The sequence below is a fragment of the Tenrec ecaudatus genome, chromosome 2 (assembly GCF_050624435.1).
Source record: "Tenrec ecaudatus isolate mTenEca1 chromosome 2, mTenEca1.hap1, whole genome shotgun sequence".
Lineage (NCBI taxonomy): Eukaryota > Metazoa > Chordata > Mammalia > Afrosoricida > Tenrecidae > Tenrec > Tenrec ecaudatus.
Window position 1 is genome coordinate 117,365,297 of NC_134531.1, and position 23,497 is coordinate 117,388,793.

The window sequence follows — 23,497 nt, forward strand, 5'->3', positions numbered from 1 at the left end:
GGACTCCTAGCTCTCTAGGATAAATACCAAGTAGAGGGATTGCTGAGTCATTCACATGGTATCTCTATTCCCCCGCCCTTTCATTTTTCAGGAAGCATCATACCACTTTCTACAGTGGTTGTACCATTTTAGTGCTACCAGCATTGTATGAGGCCCCCATCTCTCTGCACCCTCTGTAGCATTTGTTGTTTTTCTCTTTGTTTCTTTTTTGACTTGGCTATCAGTGCTGAGTTGAGATGGTATCGCTCTCTCTCTTTTTAATCTCAAAAATGGCTAATGATCATGGGCATTTCTTTATGTTCATTGACAACTTGAATGTCATCTTAGGGAGCTTGTATGTCATGTTCTTGTCCATTTTAAAATCAATTATTCATCCATTTCTCGTTGAAGTGTTCTATATATTTTAGAGATTAAATCATTATCCGATAGTGATTGTCAATTTATTTTCCCCAGTCTGTGTGTTCTTTTTTCAAATCTTTTGGTGAAGTATTTTGAGGCACATACATATTTTCTGGAGACAATTTAGGAGTATCTTTAGGAGATCCCAGGTGTTGTTTGGTATTCTGTTGTGTGTATGATTTTCATTATGTGTGACAGTGTGTTGACGCCTTAATGGACACTTAAATTTGACCCTGTCTTTTCATCAGTCTTCTAGGATTTATATTGAGGACTTTAATTCATCCTGAGTTCACGTTTGTATGTGGAGTGAGGTATGAGTCCTATTTAATTCTTCACACTTTCAGCAACTTTTCGATTATATTCAGGCCTTTGTGAATATTTTAAATAGAATGTACAATTGTTCGTGTACAATAATAATAATATATAATTGAAATTTTTAAACATTTACAAAAGCGTGTACATATTTGAATTTATAATCAATGGTCTAAGTCATACTTAAGTCTACTCTTTTGTACAACCTCTCTCTTCCTGCCCCCTAGCCTGATGCAAGTCATCATTCCTTCCTGAACCACTTTAATAGCCTCCTAACTGGAATACCAGATGCCAACTGGCTCAAATTTCCTCTTTTTATCTCTTGCCTTATATTGAAAAGATAAAACAAAAGTCCTGGGTAATGTTATTTGATAAAGAACCCATGATGTTTGTTTTTGTTTTATGTTTTTCATAAATTTGGCTCAACACAGTTTGCCAAGGTGACTCCCACAATCTTTGAGTGCTCACATGATCATATAATACCAGATATTAAGTAATATACTGAAGTGTTTGGATGTAGGACCTTTTGCCTATTGCACAAACAGGGTCTTCCTGGCTCCTCTCTTTCCTAACATTGAGTCTTCAGGAATGTCTTAGGTTTTATCAGAGTTCAGCTTCCTACTTCACATTCTATACGCCCTGCTGTTTGTTGAATAATAGCCCTGTCCTGATTTGGTTCCTGTCTTCTGGATTTGTTCTTACTATTATGCCAGTGTCTCTCTGCTCTCAGTCTGCCATAGTTGCCAGTTTTTACCTTCTTTTTTGTAAACTCAGCATGACTCTCCCTTTCTCAGCTTTGGACCTGCTCCCCTTTCAGAACAATCACTTCTACCAGACAATGTAACCTCCATTCCACAAACACACACGAGTCACCACTACCAAAAATATACAATAATTGGATAATCCAGATAAATTTTCCTTAATTCTCACTCACTACCACCAAATCAACCCTGAGTCATACTGGTTGTATGGCACAGAGTAGAACTGCCACATGGGTCTCTGAGGCTACAAACCTTTCTGGGGATAGAAAGTCTCATCTTTCTTCCATAGAACTCCTGGTGGTTTTGAACTGCTGACCCTATGGTTATCAGCCCAATGTCCTATGGCAGCAAGATGCCTTTCCTTAATTAGCCACATTAAATTACCACCTTGCCTCCTATCTCTGTCCTGAAGGAATGAACTGCTGATCAAAGCAATGGGCTAGATAAGTACTGTTTCCCTTTCTTTAACAACATCACTTGCTTTAACCAGAATTTAATAACAAATGGTATCAATTATGCAAATGAAAAGTGACTTAGAAGCTTTGGTTAGCCTGGTTTGGGACTCTTGTAAGATAGAGGTTCAAAACGTTCGTGGAAACATTCCATTATCTTTTCATCCCAGTTTTCCACAAACTTTTTTGAAGCCCTTGTATATTTGTATTAATGGAGATACTTCAGCAAATAACCAGAATTTCCTGTGGTTCCTAGTGTGTGGTGTGCATTTAAGTGTGAGTGTAAGTTGGCGATAAAGACATGATAACTTACGTCTTGTTTCACCAGGCTTACTAGCTCAGTGATCTATTCTAAAACCCTGCCCTTGACTCTGCGATATTCACGGGAATGCAGGACAACAGAAGGCATGGGACTGTTTTCACATTTGTTCATTCTCTTCTTTCTTTTCCCTACTCTGATACCAAATGCTCTTGATGTCTCTGCTCAAAATGGTCTCCCCAAATAATTTAACCCTAGGAGTCTTTATCGCTGTCCCCTTCAATGTAGTAAACAGATACCTTCCCAGTGACTACAGTTCCACTGAACTGTCTGCCTTCCAGAAATAGAGTCTCCCTGTAGCCAGCTAATCCTGTGCCCTGTGTATGGCCCTGGGGGGATGGGATGCTATTTTCACTTCTCAAATAAGACCCTGAAATGCCCAGCCAAAGTTGGAATGCCCAGGCCAGCCCTCAGCTGTCCCCACTCAGATTTTCATGGTTCCTAATGGCACTGAACTGCTCAATCTACTGGTTCTCAGAGTAGATTATTTAATCTCATTATTTTTACAACAACTCTGATTGTTATTTTACTAGGGAGTCTGAGGGAAGATAGTCTTCTATCTACAGTAGATAGAAGAGCAAATGTCAAAAGAGCAGATGTCATGAACTGTCTGGGAACCAGTACCCAGTTGTCTGCTAGGGTAAATGTCCAATCAAAAATGCTTCCACCCTAGTGCTCATCTCCTTTTCCTCTTCATGGAGAGATGGAGGAAGGTGATAGGGGGACAGCAGAAAACACTTCTAGGCCACTTCAGACAAGACTTACTATGGAAAGTAACCACAAAACCAAGATGCGGGGGAAATTCTCCACACTATTCCCACCTCTCACTTCCTTGGAAGATAAAGGGGAGATGATGCAGAGATAGTATTAAAAGCACCATTTCTGGTGAATGAAGATGTGGTTGACAAGTCAGGTATCTCAAAATCTTTTCCTCAAAGTGGATGGACTTTGGGCCTCTGCTCAAGAAGCCCTCCCTCAATGCAAGAGCACTTTGTTCTAACAACCTGGCTCACCTTCCCAACATGATTGCCGAAGACAAGCAAATGGGTGGTGAAGAAAGCTGATGGTGCCCGACTATCAAAAGATATAGAGTCTGTGGCCTTAAAGGCTTGAAGTTAAGCAAGCGATCACCTTGCAGAGAAGCAACAATTCCGCATGGAAGAAGCACACCAACCTGCGTGATCATGAGATGTCAACGGGATCAGGTAACAGGCATCAGAAGACCCCAAACAAAACAAGATAAAAAACATATTTCTGAGAATGAGAGAGGTTGGAGCAGGGACCCCCAGTCCCCACCCCCCAAGACCTTTCTGTAGACAATAGGACATCCCCTCAAAGAAGTATCACGAGGAAGGGATGAGCCAACCAGGGTGCAGCACAGCACCAATGAAACACACAATATTCCTCTGGTTCTTGGAGGCTTCCTCAGCCCCCCACTATTAAGACCCCCGTCCTGCCTTTCAGTTCTGGCTAGACCAGAGCATTGACACTGGTACAGATAAGCGTTCACCACACATGAATCAGATAAACCCCTCAGGAACAGAAATGAGAGTAGCTATACCAGAAGGGTAGGGAGAAGGTGGTGGAGAGAGGGAGGAAGGGGAAGTGATAGCAATGATCAATGCATACCACCCCTCACCCCCCGGGGATGAACAACATGGGTGAAAGGAGAGAGCAGTTGGTGTAAGATATGAAAATAACAATAATTTATAATTATAAATTATCAAAGGTTCACCAGGGTGGAAGAGTGGGGGAAGGAGGGTAAAAAGAAGAGCTGATACAAAGGGCTGAAATAGAAACTAAATGGTTAACAAATGGGGATGGCAACATATGTACAAATATGCTTGATACAATTGATGTATGCATTGTTATAAGAGTTTTAAGAGACCCCAGTAAAAAGATCCTTAAAAAAAATCGTTTTGCTGGAGGCACAGGGAATCCAGGGTGGATGATACCTTCAGGACCAAGGGTGTGAGGGGCGATGCTGGGAGAGTGGAGGGTGAGTGGGTTGGAAATGGGGAACTGATTACAAGGATCCACATGTGACCGCCTCCCTGGGAGATGGACGGCAGAGAAGGGGGGGAAGGGAGACTCCGGATAGGGCAAGATATGACAAAATAACAATGTATAAATTACCAAGGGCACATGAGGGAGAGGGGAGGGGGGAGGGAGGGAGGGGAAAAAAAAGAGGACCTGATGCAAAGGGCTTAAGTGGAGAGCAAATGCTTTGAGAATGATTGGGGCAGGGAATGTGCAGATGTGCTTTATACAATTGATGTATGTATATGTATGGATTGTGATAAGAGTTGTATGAGCCCCTAATTAAAAAAACATGTTAAAAATCGTTTCCTCAAGTGGATATGCGGATCAGTTCATCTCCTTGCTTTGATTGCCCCATCTGTGCACTCTCTTTGGTGCATTACTGTAAACTGCCAGGAAGGAAAGTTCGCGCACACAGATGTGTAGAGGCCCTCTCCCAATCCAAGCCACCAGACTTCTTGCAGCCAAGGATGACAACTCCACAAGCAAAATGCTCGCTGGGTGTGGCTCTCACCCTTTCTCACGCCGTGGCCCTGTCACACAGTGCCTCATGTGGTGGTGACCCCGACTACAATATGATTGTCCTTGCTGCTTCATGACTGTAATTTTGCTACTGTTATGAATAGCAATGTAAATATCTGATATGAAGGATGTATTTTCATTGTTACAACTGGAACATCCTTAAAGCATAGTGATTAATCACAAAAACAATATGCAATTATATATTGTGAAATTTTTATTTCTAATTACAAAAATGAAATTTTGTCTTGAAGCATGATGTAGCATGGGTAACAGTCTTCACACCAGGTACTTGTATGTGGGCGTATCTGCATGTGGGAGGGACTGCCTGGAGATGATAGAGGAGTGGTGTCTGGGTTCCTAAGACCACCAGAAATATGTGTTTTCCCATGGTCTTAGGCGACTCCTGTGAAAGGGTGTTCGATCCCCAAAGAGGTCGAGACCCTCAGGTTGAGAACCGCTGCTCTGTGGGATCTGGCTTAGAAGGTCGTTCACTCTTGCCCGATTGTCTAGAGTGTCTGTGATTATTGAACTGTCGGTGGGTTCCTTCACCGGCACCTGTTAAAATGGCTCCTTTAATTCATGTCCACGTGTGGAGCACAAATACCTCTTTTGGGACACATTTGAGAAGTAGCAACTCTACATAGGGAGAATTAGGGTTACTCAGTAAATTGGTCAACGTGGCTCTTCGGGGAAAGAAGCTCTGCTGTGGCGTGTTTGCTGTTACTTTCCCTGCTGGGGCCACATTCAAGCAGCTGCCAGCGCTCCTTCACTGATCGCAGACCTGGAAAGTTGGGAAGAGCTGCACACAATTGACCCATAAAGACAAGTATAGGGGACTTCAAAAAGTTTGTAGGAAAATGGAGTTAAAAGATAATGGAATTTTTCCACAGACTTTTTGAAGACCCTTTGAACAAGTTAGCACAAATCAGCTACCTAGCACCACTAGCTGGTGTTATTTATTTCCTGCCTTTCTGCTGCAGCTTGCTTTTTATAAACCAGTGCACAAAGCCTTCAAAAGGAAGAATAACACTGGACTTACTAGTTATTTTATTCCAGTAATATTAAGGGAGAAAGTATTTGCTTTGGAACTACATGTGCCCTGACCTCTCCACTCACCACGGATGGCCCAATTCCTATGTTGGGATTCTGCTACAGTTCAGAGAACTTTGCCTTAACTTATTAAGGATCTGTGAGCCTAAGAGGAACATCTGCACAGTGAACAAATGTAAGAGTTAGAACAAACTGGATTCAAGTCAATTCTGTTATTAGGAGCAGGTGGTTAAGGTAGGGTAAGTTCCATAATTGCTCCTAGTATTTCCAAAATGGGATGTAATGAGGATATAATAAGTCCATAGGGAGTATATGTAGGCTAACACTTGGAGTGTAAACATTTTGTGGACTGATGTGCTATCTGTTGAGTAAATATCTGTACAATAGTGAGCTCATCATCTGGTATATAATCAAACCAAACCAAGCCAAACTCACTGCTATTAAGTCTATTCCAGCTCATAGTAATCATATAAGACAAGATAGAGCTGCCCTGTTGGGTGTCCAAGACTATAACTCTTTACAGGAGTAGAAAAGTCCTGTTTTTCTCCCATGGAGAAGCTGCTGGGTCTGAACCTGCTATTAACAGCCCGATGGTGAACCACTGCATCACCAGGGTGCTCAGTAAACAGTAACACTTATCATTACTGTAGCTCCTGGCTGCCGGGACTGTTTAAAGCCCTTGGCAACTTACCAAAAGTTTGAAGGGTCAAGTTCACCTGTGGAAATGTTGGAAGACAGCCCCACCACTCTACTTCCAAAGCAATCACAAGTCATTGGTGTTGAAAATTCAGCCATTGAAAATCTTCTGGGCACAGTTCTATCCATGGGGCCACTGTGAGTTGGAGTTGATTCAATGGCAACTGGTTTGGACTGTCATTGTCGCTCTTACTTGGCCTGGCTTTAAGCTCAGCATTCCCACTGCTTCACTAGCCCTCTGAGCCAACTCCTATGTAGTGATTAAAGTGTTTGCTTCACCTATAATATGTGTGAATCACCATGCAAGTCTTGTCTTCTGTCTCACAAGACAAGTGAGTCTGAGGGTGGGACATCATGATAGCAGACCATGCGGTTCCGTAGCCAGGCATTTTCAGTTTAGTGGAAGCACTGCAACAGAATGTTCCGGCTGCAAAGCTGACCTGTCAACAAAGGTCTTTTGGTAGTGGGAACCGGAGTAAGAGAGAGACTATGGACACAAGATACCCAAGATTCCAATGCTTCTTCATGTCCTGTCTAGCAAAGCCTACAAAGGACTCCGATTCCCTTCCTGATTCCTCCACCATGATGAATCAGAGAATGTTCACCTTTTACCTGAACTAAACATTCACCAAGCTGTGAGCAAGCAAAGAGATCTTGGGAACCCCAATGACCTTGGATGGAACAAAACTCAGAGCTGTGTCATTTGATCATTGCTCCCCATCAACAGGGTTAATCAGTTTCCCTCAGGACCAGATCAATACATCGAGTGAGATTTGATGGGAAGGAGGGCCCCTACCTCCACAATCTTCTGGACTGCTAATTGATCCCTGACGTTGCTTTTAAAACTGATGGCACAGAAAGGAGAGTGGGACCTTCCAAAGTAGTGCAGCCCTTCACTCTGCAATAAAAAATTCTGGAAAAAAAGTAAAGGCAAACATGTAGTTGAATAACATAGTTAAGGAACTTCCAGAAGAAAGCAAGCCTCGGGAGAGTGGAGGGTGAGTGGGTTGGAAAGGGGGAACTGATTACAAGGATCCACATGTGACCTCCTCCCTGGGAGATGGACGGCAGAGAAGGTGGGGAAGGGAGACTCCGGATAGGACAAGATATGACAAAATAACAATCTGTGGATTATCAAGGGCTCATGAGGGAGGGGGGAGCGGGGAGGGAGGGGGGAAAAAAAGGACCTGATGCGGAGGGCTTAAGTGGAGAGCAAATGCTTTGAGAGTGATTAGGGCAAAGAATGTGCATATGTGCTTTATACAATTGATGTATGTATATGTGTGGATTGTGGTAAGAGTTGTATGAGCCCCTAATAAAATATTTTTTTAAAAAAAGAAAGCAAGCCTCAAACAAGAAAAGGCTATCACGAACCCCAGGAGAAAGGCTTCTGGATATTTAGATGAGGAGGCGGTCCTGCCATGGGGGACTGCACGAGGAATATAATTGAGTGCCCACTGTTGCACTTGGTACCACGAGGGCAAAAACCCCTCAGATAGAATCGCTGGCTTGCAGCCCAATGCTTACCGTGAAAGGATTCGACACTGATCTCTACCTCTCTTGATTTTAATCCAAGAGTGTCCCCTTGTTCTGTTCAAAGGACTGCGTCTTGATTTATGTGCAGATTCCACGTGAGCACAGTTAAGCACTCTAGAATTCCTGCCCTTTGCAATGTTACCCATAATCGAATACCCTTGTAAAGTCATACATATAAGTCAATATCTATCTGCAAAAGTGTTGTAAATACCACTGCATGGCAGTGTTATTTCCCTTCATTATTTGTTTGTTTTCTATTCTTAGGAACATTAGGTGGTAAATGGGGTTAAGCTTTCATCTGCTAACCAAAAGGTCAGTGGTTCGACTCCCCCAGCTTCCCTGAAAAGGGCCCTGGTGATATGCTCTTATAAAAATCACAGTCTTCTCTGAGCCTGTTCTAATTTACCCAAAAGGCTTGCTATGAGTCAGAAAGGAATACATGGCAAAATGTTTCGTTTTCTCCTCCAGGTTGATTAGCACTTGAGAGCAACTAGCACTTCCTATCAGAGGACACGCAGCCTGGGCAGCCTGGGCTGCTCTACAAAGAGCCACCCGGCCTCTTGATGTGCAGGAGGGACCGAGTTCACCCGGACCTCTCAGCATTCTCTTAGGCAGCAGCATTGCTCCAGGGCAATCCAGGATTCCCAAGGGCAGGGGTAGGGACCCAGTCTGGTGTGCAGAGTGGGAAAGTCATGCTAGAGGCCTACATAAAGATCGTGGAATCTGTACAAACTGTCACCAGAGACCTGCTCTTGGTGGGTGGAGGGCAAAGAGCTGCCCAGATCAATTGAATCCATTACAGGATCATAGAACAAGCAAGTGCACGTGCATGTCTTGTGCTCAAAGACATGGAGAAGCTAGTTCAGTGACATATGAGATCTTTAGTGAAGAAAAGGGGGCCTCTCTTTGGGGTCTTCTGGCAGCTCTGCTAACTCAGTGACACAGATCGGGCTGCAGGCCTCCACTTTTAAGAACCTAGCTTCCAGTCCTGGTTTGCATGCCGGAAACTCAACTAGAAGCACATTCCTGCTAATAATGGTGTTAATCTACCCAATAGTATCCAACAGACTGCTGGGCCACAAGAATAAACTCTTTAGGTCTGGCTGGTAACTGGCATAACTGTAGAAGTGGGACACCTGAATCAACTTGCTGATGCTGGGACCCAGTTCCAGCACCCTCCGCGCCTTCCATCATTGCCATCGGTTTTATCCCAGGAATGCACTGGTGCCTGTCTCGATATTTAAACATCTGACCATGCAAAGCCTTTAGAAATCGCACCTCCTAGACATGATCCAAGATGTGCTCCCAGGTTACCTCTGAATGAGGCAGCCTTTGAAATAGTCATTCTAGGAAGAGGCAGTCTTGAAAACTGCTCTCTTGGCCTTGGAAGTTTATGCAGAAACATGCTCATGATCTAAGATTAAATGAGGGCCCATGGATCACCAGCAAAGACAGAACTGGAGTTATGGCCTGCCTCCTCTGTGCAAACCAGTAAATGCAAGAGTGTGTCATTGTCCACAGTGAGTCTGTTCTGTCACAGCATGCAGACGCGTAAGTCCACCTGTCTCCTCAGCCAGCTTCCCATTTAATCTGGGGAGACAGGGAAGGCAAAATCATCTTTACTTGAGAAAAAATTAAGTTAAGAGACAGAAACTTTAAGAAGTGAAGAAAAGTATACAAATGCCTAAAGTATAATCGTGGTATTCAGAAACAAACACCATTGCCTTGGTATATTTCCCTGTAGCCCTCTTTTCTATGCCAAATATTTTTCTGACATAGCTGAATTTGCATGGTTTTATAGCCTGATGTTTTTAACTTTGTATTGAAGTTTTTGAAAGCACAATTTTAATGACTTTATAACATTTCATATCATGGAAGTATGCTAGTAATTTCACTGTGCTGCTTCATACATCATGTTAATGTGATTAGAGGCTGCACCTAGAGAAAACTGCCCACAAATCATTTCACTGAAGTCTGTTGTAGAACACAGTCAGATAGTTCCTCTTCCTGCTGAAGAAACCTGATATGATTCCTCAGGATCAATCTAAGCTTTTCAGCTGTGTGAAAATGGCCAGTGTGGCCGACCCCTCTCTTGTGTTTTCCTCACCAGTATATACCTCCAGGGAGGATAACGTTTTGTTCGCTGTCAACTTCTCATCAAAAGCTTTAGAGCCCTCTTCTCTGCCTAGCTGTTTTCTCATGGATCTCCGACCCCCAGAGGTAACCCTCAACCAAAGAGGGGAGAACTGGTAGATAAACACCAATGGCTCCTTAATCTTCCCTTGGGAAGTTCTGAAGTTCATCCCAACTCACTCAGAGAAGTTAGCCAGCGGATCTGAGCCCCAGTCCCCAACAGATAATTTGTGATTGGCTTTGTCCTTTTGTGTCTCACTCTCTCAGAGATGCTTCCTGGCTTCCTGTCCCAAACTACTCTCAACATCAGCCTCAAATTACTGCCTAAATCAGGATCTTCTTGGTGGGGGGAGGGGGGAGAAAAGTAGTCATCTAAAAGACTATGTTGTTGTTAGGGGCATGTAAGTCTATTTCTATTCACAGCAACTCCATGTCACAGAGTAGAACTTCCCCTTAGGGTTTTCTTGGCTGTAGTTTTGCTTTTTCCTCAGAGCCACTGCATGAATTTGGGGCACCAAACTTTCAGTTAGTCACCAAGCACAGCAAGGCTCTTTAAGAAAGATTATAGAGGAGGTAAGCAACAATATTTCACATCTTAGCCAATAGAGTGTTTACTATGACTAATAACATGCTGACCAAGGTCAAGGACTGTAGCCCACAGTGTGGATTGCAAGTCAATGTAAGGAAAACCCAAATTCTCACAACTGGGACAATGGACAATATAATGATAAACAGAGGAAAGACTGATTTTATTGAGGAATTCATCTCATTTGGATCCATCATCTATGCTCATGGAAGCAGCAGTCAAAAGATGCATTGCATTGGACCAACTTGTGCAAGACCTCCTTAAAGTGTTGAAAAGCAAGGTTATCACTTTGAGGGCACCTGACCCAAGTCACGGCATTGTCAACCACCTCATATGCATGTGAACGTTGGGCATTGAGTAAGGGAAACTGAGGAAGAATTTGGTGCATTTGAATGGGGGTGGTGGCCAGCAAGGTTGAAAGTGGCATGGACTGCCAGAAGAATAAGCAAATCAATCTTAGAAGAAGTACAGCCAGAAAGCCCCTTGGAAGCGAGGATGGTGTGATATGGTCTCACGTACTTTGATAATATCAAGAGAGACCAGTCCCCGGAAAAGAACATTAGGCGTGGCAAAGAGGAAGGTCCTGAGAGAGATGTATTGAGGCAGTGGCTGTAATCATGGGCTCGACTGACCATAGAAACAATTGTGAGGGGGGTGCAGACCGGGCAGTGTTACGTTCTGTTGTATGTAGGGTCGCTATGAGTTGAAACCAACTCAACGGTGCTTAAAACAATGAAATATGTGCTCTACATGGGAAACACGGGTACTTTCACCACCAATCCAAAAACTTCCATGTGAGATGAGTTAGGAAAGTGTCTGTATTCTTCTACCTGCCACATTTCAAGTCAGGTAACATCGAGGAATTTCCCCAGGCCAACACCTATGGCTCAATCAGATCCTCACCCAGTTAACAATTAAACTTGAGGCACATCCCAAGAGCCTACTCTCTTTTTAATGTGTTTTTTTTCTCTCTGGAAGAATAATGTGTTTTAGTTCAACTCCCTGAAACTCAGACCAAACACAGGAGCAGGAGTAGACCAGACAATTATGAACTCAAGTTGAACCCAAAGCCATAGAACAGTGGACTTGAACCTGAGGAACCAGCTGCCTGTGCACCACCCCATCATAAATAATGATACCCTACCCAGAGGCCTTTTCTGCAATCCCATTTTGGATACAGTCAATTACCATAATCCTACCCATGCGGACTCAAGTCCCGGAATTCTCCACCTCCTTTCAGGAATAAACATAATGTCTTCTCAGCCTAAACACTTTTAAAAAGCTCTCCTTGTCACTTGCTCTGAGAGTGCTCTGTGTTGCATCGGCCCATCCTTCCTCCGGTCCGCTGGCTCTCCTTGCAAGCTTCCTCTGTTTCTCGGGAACCTCTGGGCTTCATGGTAAATGTGACTGCAAGCTTCCCTTTCCTTACTGAGCAGGGAGAGACTTTTCGGTTGGAAGTTTGCACCAGTAACACTTACTTCCTGAGCCTCTGGGATCCTCTCCAGCCCCGTAGCGCGTCTCTGTGATTTTGAGTACAATAGAAGGCCAGACCCCGTTTCTTCAGTGCTCCTTCTTCCCAACACACACATTGTCTGTCTTCAGAACCGTTCAGAAACAGTCTGTTGTCTTCCATGGGGGTTCTGCAAAGAATCTGGGGACATCGTAATTTGAAATGTCACTGGATTTAAACAAAGCCAAATGTCTGCTAAGTCCACCCAATAGGTTAGTTGTCATTGTTTATACAGCTGTGACTGGACTGAAGTCTGCAGTAGCGGTCAAGTCCACTCCAATAACTTACTGAGGAGGGCTTGAGGCCAGCGCAGGGAGCACTGGCCGTTCTAAATAAAACAGAAACGACAAGTTTCTTGGAAATTTCAAATTGTCTATAAGAGAATTGAGACTCTTCTTTCTGCATAAAATAAGGCAAACCTTCAGCACTTCTAGAACATGGGCAACAAGAATTGTGTTGCATACCTACACCTAACTAGCCCACGGCCTTTCCTTCCCTTGTCTCCCCACCCCACTCACTTCTTACCCCTTATTGCTCATATTAGCCTTCCTTTTTCTCCTTCAACTCTTGCTTTTTTTATAAACTTGACATGACAACCCCAAAACAAAGCCAGTGCCATTGAGTGGATTCCGACTCATAGTGACCCGATAGGACAGGGTCTAACCACCGTTAGGGTTTCTGAGACGACCTCGGTGTGCTGGCACGTAATTCTCAATCATAAAGGAGTAGAAGAGAGACAACATAGTTCTACTGCTTCCCACGATGGCTATTACAGCGCATTTTGAGACATAAAGATGTTCCTTTTCTTCTCCAGTACCCTGAACAGGCTGCGGTGCCCTGAATCCGTTACCCCGCAGTGACACATCCAAGACATGGATCCGTTTACAGTCCAGAGCTGTGAGATAAATACCAACCCACATATTCAATTACACCCCATCAATATGCCCAGAGTCAGAGATCATAAACAAAGGCTGACCAGCTGCTTAAAATGCGGCCCCTGGGCAGCACTCAGAGGTAATGAACTGGTTTTGTTGGAAAGGAGCGCCCGTCCTGCCAAGAGAGGCCATTGTGAAGCCAGAGTCTGGAGCAGGAAGGCGTTACCGGTGAAAGTCAAATCAATCTACAGCTCACCAATAAAGTGTCCAGCAGATTCCGATCTCTCTCGTGATAACAAATTGACCTTAAACTAGCCACCAGGAAGCTCCTCTGCACGGCCCGTTGATCAGCATTGTGTGGCACCTGCTTGCCCAGCATCTGGGCGGGTTGGACAGGCAGAGGGTGAATGGAAGCAGCCTGACCCGGTGACTCCAGTGGATTGAAGTCAAGGGCCAAGTCTTGGGGCTCTTTCAAGCGGACACGGAGAGAACCTCAGTGTAAACCAGCTCAAGGTGAGAAGCCAGCAAAAGGCGATGGATCATGCAAGTGGGAAGTCCAGGATGGTGAGGAAAACCGTGGACCCCGGCCCAGTTGAGTGAGAGAGGTGCTCGGCCCTCACTTACTTCTGGGCGCCAGGCGTGTGAGAGCCATTCCGCAGAGCGGAGCCTCTTTCCACGGCTCATGGATGCTGTGAGGCTTTCCCTGTGGGATTCGGCTTACACCACTTGCCCTTCCCTTCCGAGAAAACGTGCTCACTACCGTGCGGCAACTCCAACTCATGGAGGCCCTATAGAAGTGAGCGGGACTGCTTCCTGAGACTGTAAATCGCTTCAGGAATGTAAAGCCGCATCTTTCTCCTGTGGTTTCCACCTGCTGAACCAACTCGCAGTCCACGCCACCATCGGGGCTCTCTCCCTTCTCATTAGTCTCAGTTTATTTTGCCAATGTTGGGGTTTAGTAAGGAGCTGTGGTGGCCTAGTGGGTTACATGTTGAGTTGTTGACCTTGAGGTTAGCAGTTTGAAACCACCATCTGCTGCACGGGAGAAAGATGAGGTTTTCTACTCCCATAAAGAGTTACGGTCTTGGAAGCTCACAGGGGCAGTTGTACCCTGCCCTATAGGGTCTCTGAGTCAGAATTGACTTGATGACAGGGAGTTTGTTTGGGGGCTTGGGGGCTTATTAGCACTGTAAATCTGAAAGTGGGGCTGTTCTCAAACACATATGTAGTGGGAATGAGAAAGCAGTGGTTCCTAATAGACACTGAGCAAAAAGACAAGACATCCCTGTGGTGTTTCAGTCCTCATCTCTATCACATGTTGACTTATGGCAGAACTGGGCCCGGCATGTTGGTGTTGGAAGCAGCTAGCGTACGTCTCAGCTAAAGTAAGTTGATCTCCATTTGGCGATCATCAACATTTGGTGATCAATTTGTTGACAGGTATAGAACAATTACAAAACCAGGGGATTTCCTCTGACCAAAGACCATGCCATGACCACCTGCAGGGTGAATTCAGCCTCAGAGGCTGTTACTCACACACATGGGTTATGAATGAATGCCCGCTTGTTTTTGGAAAGCATTTTCACTTTCAATGTGTAGATGGCCTGGCCCATTGGCCTCCATCCAGAGCTAGCTCCCCAATCACCCTGAGCAAATCACACTGAGTGGGTGAACTGGGCTGCTCCAGTACAGAGGTACAGGGAGAAGCTATCGTTTTGGGGTGACATCAAGGCAACTCCACGCTCAAAAGAACTGTGAAGGAACTGAGAAGGACTAGGAATTGGGCATAAGGAAAGGCTTCTGTCAAAGATGCAGGCTAGACTCCATGTTGAGGTTGTTTTTCTGTTGGCTTACTCTCAGCTGACCCTGCATAGTCAGAGGCGGCCAGCACACCTCAGGCTGCTCTCCCTCAACCTTTTCCTAGAAAGCTCCCAAGAAGAGTTGTCCTCTGACTGGCCCTTCCAATAAGACAAAGCTGTTGGATGAGACTCAAATGTTACCATTGATAAAATCATGTTTAAGAAGAGGTCTTGGCATGATCTTGAATTTGTTAAAGTATGATTTTACAAATGTTAGCCAGTCAGAATTTTTTTTCCTTGTAAATGCCTAGATCCTCTGTATCTAAGCTCTGTGAGAATTTTCCTGCGCTGTACAGGTTTGGTGAATCCTTATAAGACACTGCCTCATCCTGGATTGTTTTGCTCCCTCAATAAACTCTAATTGTAACAGGAGACCTAGTTTGCTCTGTGCCAAAACGACACCCTCCTTGGTCCTGTGCTAGCGCTGCAGTCATTTCATGGCGGAGTTGGTTGTTGCAGTCACTGTAGCAATCCATCTTGTTGGGGGTCTCTCTCATTTTGCTGACCCTCTGCTGTACCGAGCATGAGGTCCATCTCCAGTGACCGGGGCCTCCTGGTAACATGTCCAAAGTAGATGAGACAAAATCTTTCCTCCTCAATTCTAAGGAGTGTTATGACTGCGGTGGACAGCTAATTAGTCAAGATGAGGTGGTTTCAGAAAGTTTGTGGGAAAATGGAATGGAAAGATCATGAAAACTTTCCAGAAATTATTTTAAGCCCCCTTGTATTTGACAACTTTTACAAGCACTTGGGAGACTAATTTCGTCTTAACCAACTAATAAAACCTACATGATCAAATGTTACAGAAAAAAATCCGATAATGGGGTCTAGCCACCATTTTGACTTTGTTTGATTTTGAATAAACTAATGGGTTTCTCAGAACATTGGTTGTCTACATAAAGCCAGGAGTGAGTTCTCTTTGACACCTGGCATTCTGCAATCCGTGACTTACTGAGCTCTCTACATCAATGTTGAGACCCCTCAGCATCGACTGTACATTAGAAACAGCTCACAGGCTTCAAAAATAAGCCTGATATCTACCCTATAACCCAGCCCAGTTAAATAAGATTGTCTGGTATTGGGATCCAGGCCTCACTGTATGCTTTAAATCCCCCTAGGCAATCCAATGTGTAACCAAGGGTAAGAATCCTTATAATCCCTCATTGGCAAATTCTCTGGAAAAGCAGCCCACACAGGATCCACAGGGTGAGCTCTGGCAGAGCACACCTCCGGGCCCTCCCTCGGTGTTCTGTGCGGCCCTGCAGCCAGTGTCCTCTTCCAGGAATGCTTCACTTACCACATCCCAAACATCGTTGTTGTTGATACTTTCAGTGCCATCTGGTACTCAGCATACTTGAAGGCACGCTTCCAGGTTTAAGGTATTATTTTTGGTGTTGAGTTTTTAATAAAAATGGTTTACATAAAACCATTGAACAATTGAATTGTATGATATGCAAACGATGTGCCAGTAAGACTGTTGGGGGGTGGGGAAAGAGAAGGAGAGAAAGCAAAGGGGAGTTAGGCCAATCTATTGCAGGGGGGAGGGGATAGGGGCGTTGATAAGTGGCTTAAATAGTGTAATATTAATCGATGATCTGAAATGTAAATTCCCACCTAATTCACAATAAAATATATTTTAAATTTTTAAAAATCATTTCAGCCAAAGGGTACTTTTTACTGTTAGAGAATCAAAAACTTTTAGGTATCACACATGTTGCATAATGAACTGGGCAATGAGAGGCACCCAGCTGACAGTTTAATCATTTCCCTCTTCTTATGTAACAGCACATTTTTGTTCAAATATATGAATCATCAAATTCTCTCTAACAGCCGAATGCATTAAAAAGCAGGGAGAACTAGATCCTTGGAAATTAGTTGCCTTTTAGAAGAGAGAAAAATTGTGATCAGTTTGAGCTTTTCTAAAGTTCAGTAATTTGACCCAGCATTTATGTCACTTTCAGTCATAGGCTGGTCTGTCTCATTGAACCTTTTCTTCAGGGAAAAAGTTGGGTATACAATTTCATGATTCATATGCATACCTCCTGCCACATAATCATATGTTCCAGGCAAGCCTGCCTCCTACGAACCAGGGCTTGCTTTTTACCTTGGTTGTTCGTTCCTTCTTGTCTGTACCTTTCTGAGCTCTGAGACCTCAGTAGAGAGGGAAATAGTGGGGTTGAGGATTTACAAAATTGCATTTTCTTCATGAAATCCAATTCACTTAAATGCTTCTACAATCAATCTGGCAGGATTCAAATGCATGGTAGGAAGTCAGTCAATGGGAAGTGAGTCTTCTTCCCTCCCTTTGCTCTCAACATTGACTACCAAGGAAACATTCCATGGTTACGTAATCACACGTGGCTGTTTCCATATCAGAATCACCTCAATGGCGGTGAGTTTGGTTGTGCTTTTGTAAGTCTTTTTTTTCCCAGAGAGCCTCAAACTATTTTTTCCAGGGACCTCAAACTCATGAAATATATTTTCTTTTTTGCATGGGGGAGGTTCCTGGCTGTAAAGGAACCCTTGGTCCTACTTATGTATCTTCAATCCAGTATTTTTAGACTTTGTGGTAGACCAGACTTCATTTCTATAAGAGTGGTTGCAAAGGTCATAAACCACAAACTGTGATAGTATTTATCAGCCCTATATTAGAATAACCAGTCTGGAGACTCAACCGGCTTCAGCATTGACGTCTATGATCTCCAGTCTCCACTAGTGGCCAGAGCTCAGAAATATTCATTCAAATCGTCATAGGCTAATTGACTCTCATATTCAGTTAATGGGAAAGGACCAGCAAGCATCTTATATCCTCATGAGTAGTGGTGGATTCCTCCCATAACATTTGAATACCCCTGGTGTCTGTCATCAAATTCCATCACTCATTGTTGGAATTGGGTATGTCATCTTTAGTTGGGACTTGTATGAGAAAAATAGAGCATGACATCCTTGTGAAAACTATAATCAGAGAAGCGCTCTCTATCCAGTTTTGTCACAGAGAGGATGTCTTCTGGGGCTCCCTCCTAATAAATTCCATTTATCTGTCCCTGTGTTGAGTTTGGGGTGATTATTTATCAGGGCAAGGACTCCACATTCGGTGGTGACAAGGTCAGTGCCTCTCTCTTCTACAAAGTCCTTCCTCTAGTTCGCTCACATACTCAGCTGGATCCTGGCCTTGTCGTGATTAGTCATAATGTCTGATAACACCAGTCCCGTGTTCTCAGATGGCAGCACCTTCCTGGAGTCGGGCGGCGGCCACTCCTTTTAGTTATCATGTCTGTCCCCTCGTTCATTCCTTCTTGCCATGAACAACCACCAGTCTACTCTCTGTCTCTGTAGATGTGCCTGTTCAGGACAAGCATGTGAAGGAAATCATATTGTGTGTGGTCTTTTGTGACTGGCTTCTTTCACTTAGCATAATATGGGGCAAGGTTCACCCACAATGAACTTCACTCCTTTTTATAGATCCAAACAAACCCACTGCCATCGAGTCCATTTCTAACTCAGAGCAAACCGAGATCGGATTTTTGAGACTGGAAACCTTTACAGGAGCAGGCAGATTCCTTGGTATAGCTGAATAATTTTATTGTCTGGATGTCTTCTTTATCTGTTTCATTTACTAATAAACATTGGGGTTGTTCCTCTCCCTAAGTTTCTAAACGTTTTAAAATGAGTTGCCCAATATTGGAAAATTCAGCAGATTGCATATAAAACACTGGACTTCCAGCTTCTCTTGAAAAACAAAAAGAAATAGCGACAGTGGGTCCATGTTTACACAAGGCAACAGTTGGCTGGAGCGGAGTCAGGTGGCCCACGGGATAGGGTTTCAAACTCTAAGTTTTCACAATTCCTTCTCAGCCCACTTGGAAACCCTGGCCTGGCCACCCAGGAGCACAATCTCCCAGGGCAGCAACCCGGGCTCTTCCTATGGCCCACATGCCTGGGGTATTACAAGTCTCACGCTGACCTTCCTCCCCCAGGCCGACAATGACGGGCTCTGATCACCTCGGATGGCCCTGAGGTGGTACCAACAGCTTGAGATCAGCTGGTTACCAAAAGGACAGTGGCTCGAACCCACCCAGGGGCACCTCCAAAGAAATCGTCGGTGCTCTACTTCTGTAAAGATTAAGCCAAGAAAATCCTACGGAGCAGTTCGACGCCCCCAAGTCACAAGTCAGCAAGGAGCAAAGGACAGCCTACACTTGCCAGCTCGCCTCCTGTGGGCGTGTCTCCTGAGAACAAGCACCAGGCAGGGCTTTGACTTGGATTAGAGACCAGAGGATCACACAGGGGATTTTCCAGTCCAACTAGGCTTCGGCACTGCTGCTTCCCAAAGAGCTTTTAGACCGAAGGGGAAAGCTTTAGAAGCCCTCTGGGTATTCTGTTTGTAAAGCAAGCATCGAGGGCCCCCAGGGGTCCTCCAGATCGACTATTGAATCCACCTCCACTCCACGCCTTTGTCTCATGTCCGCTGACCCAGCCTCTAACTGAACCAACTGCCGAGCTAGAAATAGATGAAACTCTCCTTGATCCTTTGGCGCAACAGAAACCGCCTAATGGATGAAGCTGACATGTAAATTGTTGGTCGGCCGCCAAGCTGGGTTGAGAAGTGGAGTGTGTGCTCCATCCATGTGTCTTCAGATTCCTTGGCTCTTAGAGTAATCCGATTTTCTCCGTGGAGTCTTTGCTAAGAGAAAGAGAAAAATCATATAGTAGCATATGGACATTGATTAAGGCTGGATTGCCCTTTTCTAGAACTTTGAGAAACACTACAAGAGGCACTAGGAGCTGGACGCTCCCTAATTTGTCTGTAATACAAGCTGGTGGGGAAGGCCTGTCCCTTTGTAAGGTACCACGCCTTTAAACAAGCAGAGGCGTCTCTTTCCAACCATTTCATGACCTTTCTATCTTAAATCCGTCTCCTTAACTTCGTGACTAGAAGTGCACCTACTGCAATTTGCTAGACTCGCCTGTGTGTGTTATTATGAGGCTCTCAAAGGGTGCAGCTAAAGGTCGTTGTTTTAATGGATCAGGGCCGCCTCCTCGAGCAAGCGCAGAGAAGCAGCCCCCACCAGTAGCTGGTGACTTTTCTCAAGCAGGTAGGAGGGAAGGGTCCTGGGTACAGGATCAGGTGGGCTGCTCTGGGCATAGGGTGTGTGGGTGAGCTCTGGCAGATCCAGACACAGGGCCTGGCCTGATGTGCAGTTACCTGGTGACAGTAATGACAATAATATCAACTAAGGGGAGCTTCTAGAGTTCAAGGCCTCAGAGAAACCGAGAGTGCTTCTCAGCTGGCGTGCCTTGATGTCGAGGCAGATGAGCTAAATACTACCCTGAGCCGCCCTGGTGGGCTAGTGGATTGTGCCTTGGGCTGCTGACCATGGTCAGCCCTGGGACCCCACCAGCGGCACTGTGGGAGAAAGAGGAGGCTTTCTGCTCTCATTCATGATTACTGCCTCAGGCGGACACCCAAGGGGCAGTTCTACGCTGCCCCCACTCAATGGCAGTGAGATCCTGAGTTGTGTATGCGTTTGGCTACTAACCAAGTTCAATGCAAATTTACCCCAGGGCACATCGGAAGAAAGACTTGGTGATCTACTTATGAAAAGTCGTTCATCAAAAAACCCTATGAAGCACTGCTCTACGCTGACACGCACGGGGACTGGGAACCCAAGTGGGATGTTAGTCACAAGTCACCCCTTCCTTCCAGGGCACATGCACACAGCCCTTCCAAATCCAGCTCATTCTGTCAGGAGAAGACTTCCATCCTGCCATCTCTCCCTTCCGGAGTCTCTAGGTTTGGCCAGGTGTTGCTGCTCTAGGAAGTATCTCCTTCCTGAGAAACGTTTTTGTTTATCAAGTGAATGTTTTGAGGTGTTTGCCTTACCTTGCAGGGCTTCTTACCCATAGGCCGCCTCTTTTTCATGGTCTTGTAAACAACTTTCCACGTTCCTCTCTGTCCCTAATGATGGTCGCGCCCCCAGGTCTTCATCACTTTCTCCAAGGTCCTGACGCTGCACCTCCCAGGCACCACGCTCATCTCTCCTGGTCATGTTATGCTCTGCATACAGACCCACTGTCCCATCCCCTAACTGTATTCTTGTGATGGCATCACCAACAACACCAACATCTCAAGTGCGTTGCCTTGGATTCGGTTTTGGCTCATTGGGACCCTACAGGACAGAGTACAATCACCCCCACAGGATTCTAAGAATGTAAATTTTTACAGAAGCAGACTCCCACATCTTTCTCCTGCAGAGTCGCTGGTGCATTCAAACCGATGGCCTTGTGGTTTGCAGCTGAGTCCCTAACCGCCTTGTCACCAGGGCTCTTGTTGAAAGTAGAATATGTACTATTGCTCAGTGTTTTTCGTCTGCTTCCTCTTGGACACAGTGAACTCCTTGAGGACACTCAGCCAGGTATTTTTAGGTGAGGTCTTCTACGAACAATGAGTGACACAGTGGATTCATTGTGTGGCTGTTAACCCCAGGTCAGTGGTTCAACCCACTGGAGAGAAAGAGGAGGCTGCCTGCTTCATAAGGGTTTCAGTCTCAGAAACTCAATGGAGCAGTTCTACTCTGTGCTGTAGAGCGGCTCTGAGTTGGAACTCACTCAATGGTAATAAGGTCTCGACTTGGGAGTTATTGACAGTAGCTTGAGAAGATGGGGATGGGAAAGAAGATGAAAGAGAGAGAATGGAGATAACAAAGAACCGGTCCCTGCCTTTCCATAGTACCCTTCCAAAACAAAAGAGATTCACTATCCCCATTGCATAGATTGGGATCCTTGAGGCCTGCATGTGCTGCTGATGAAATCCACCACAGACCCACCAGACTTTCAGCTAAGAGCTCTTATTAGCAAGTTGTGTTTTCTCTCTTTGACTGATCCAGAAGCGAGATGAAGCAATGGAAATATTTCTGCTATCTGGCCAAGGGGAGATAACAAAGAAACCAGTTATTTCAGTCATTCATGAAAGATGCAAATAAGCAGTGAGGAGCACATTGACCACACTAAGGCATGTCAGCTCAGCACACTCCACGTTTGTTTTCTCTGCTCCGTTTACACCTGAAGGGGAGTCCCGAGGCTTCTGAGTGCCTCCCTCAGTCTCCAAATATTTGCTGAATTCTTGCAGGTGCTTTGAGTATGATTGGTTCAAAATCACTAGCAAATGCCACCAGCTTGGAAGTGTGGCAAACTGGAACACAAGCTTGCCTTTGTGTAGCAGGCACAGCCCGCTGTTTTCTATGTCATTTTCAGGACACTAGGACAAACGGTAAGAATGGCAACATTCCTCTCACACCTGTTCTTCCTCCCCCGATCCATGGGGGCAGGACGGGAGAACAAGTCAGAACTTCCGGCCAGACTGCTGGTGGAGACTGAGCTAATTGTAATTTAATCTAGTGAGATACGTTTCTTGAACTGTGCAATTTCAACCACAAGGAGAGGCCGTATTTGGGAAAGGACAGTCTGTTTGGAGTGAGGCCACTATGGTGCAACTGAACTGCACAGGACCAGGGCGAGCAAGCCTTTGATGGCTGCCGGGTAGGAAATGTCCAGACTCTTGGGGTGGTTTCAGGTCTTCAGCATTACTCTGATAATGGGGTGGAATACTTGGTGCCAGGATTCCAGGAAGCCAGGTCAAACTAGGACTCATTCCAGGGGCGTTCAGGTGACAGGTAGCACACTTACTAAGAGCTTTAAGCCGCCCCTCTAGAGGTCTTACATGGTGTGGCCCTATTCTCAATAAATTATCCAAGTAAGAACCTCTGACACTTGTGTTGCCTCTTGGTTACATGATCAACTTTGAGCAAAGCCCAGCTCTCTGAGCACTGAGAAGTTGGACCACGAGTCCAAGATCACCCAGAGCCTGATTGGCAGTAGCGTGCTTACTGATTCATAGAGCAGGGCAGTGTGGGAGTCACAGGACTTCAGTAAAGCATAACATCAAGATGACCTGGGAAATCACTTGAGCTCCAAAGGGCGAGGCCTGAATTCCCAAACTCCTAAGTAATTAAAGCCACGTTGGCAGCTGCTTACCCTGCTGAGCAATCGGTCCACTTCAGCAGGCCTCCCAATGCACTCTTAACTTTCCCCCAAATGTACATGTAAAGTGACACCCTCTCTCCTGACTTCCTCCTGTTAGATGACAATGTGTCCCAATGACTTAATGAGCTGTCTCAGTGATGGAGCAGAGGTCAAGGATTTAGAAAGCATTCAAATGCACTGATCTCTAGGAAGGGCCCATGGGCGAGATTCCATGGCAGCGTGTCAAAACACCTTGGCTGGCCGGCCAGGGCAAGTCTGTTTAACTTAATGTCATGTTATTATCTGAACAGGTAGTTATAAACATGCTTCAAAACTCAAAACTAACATAAAACTCAACCCTCTTTCCCCCCACCATTACCATCCACCCACCCCTTTCTCCACCTCCTCAAAGTAACAGATTAGAT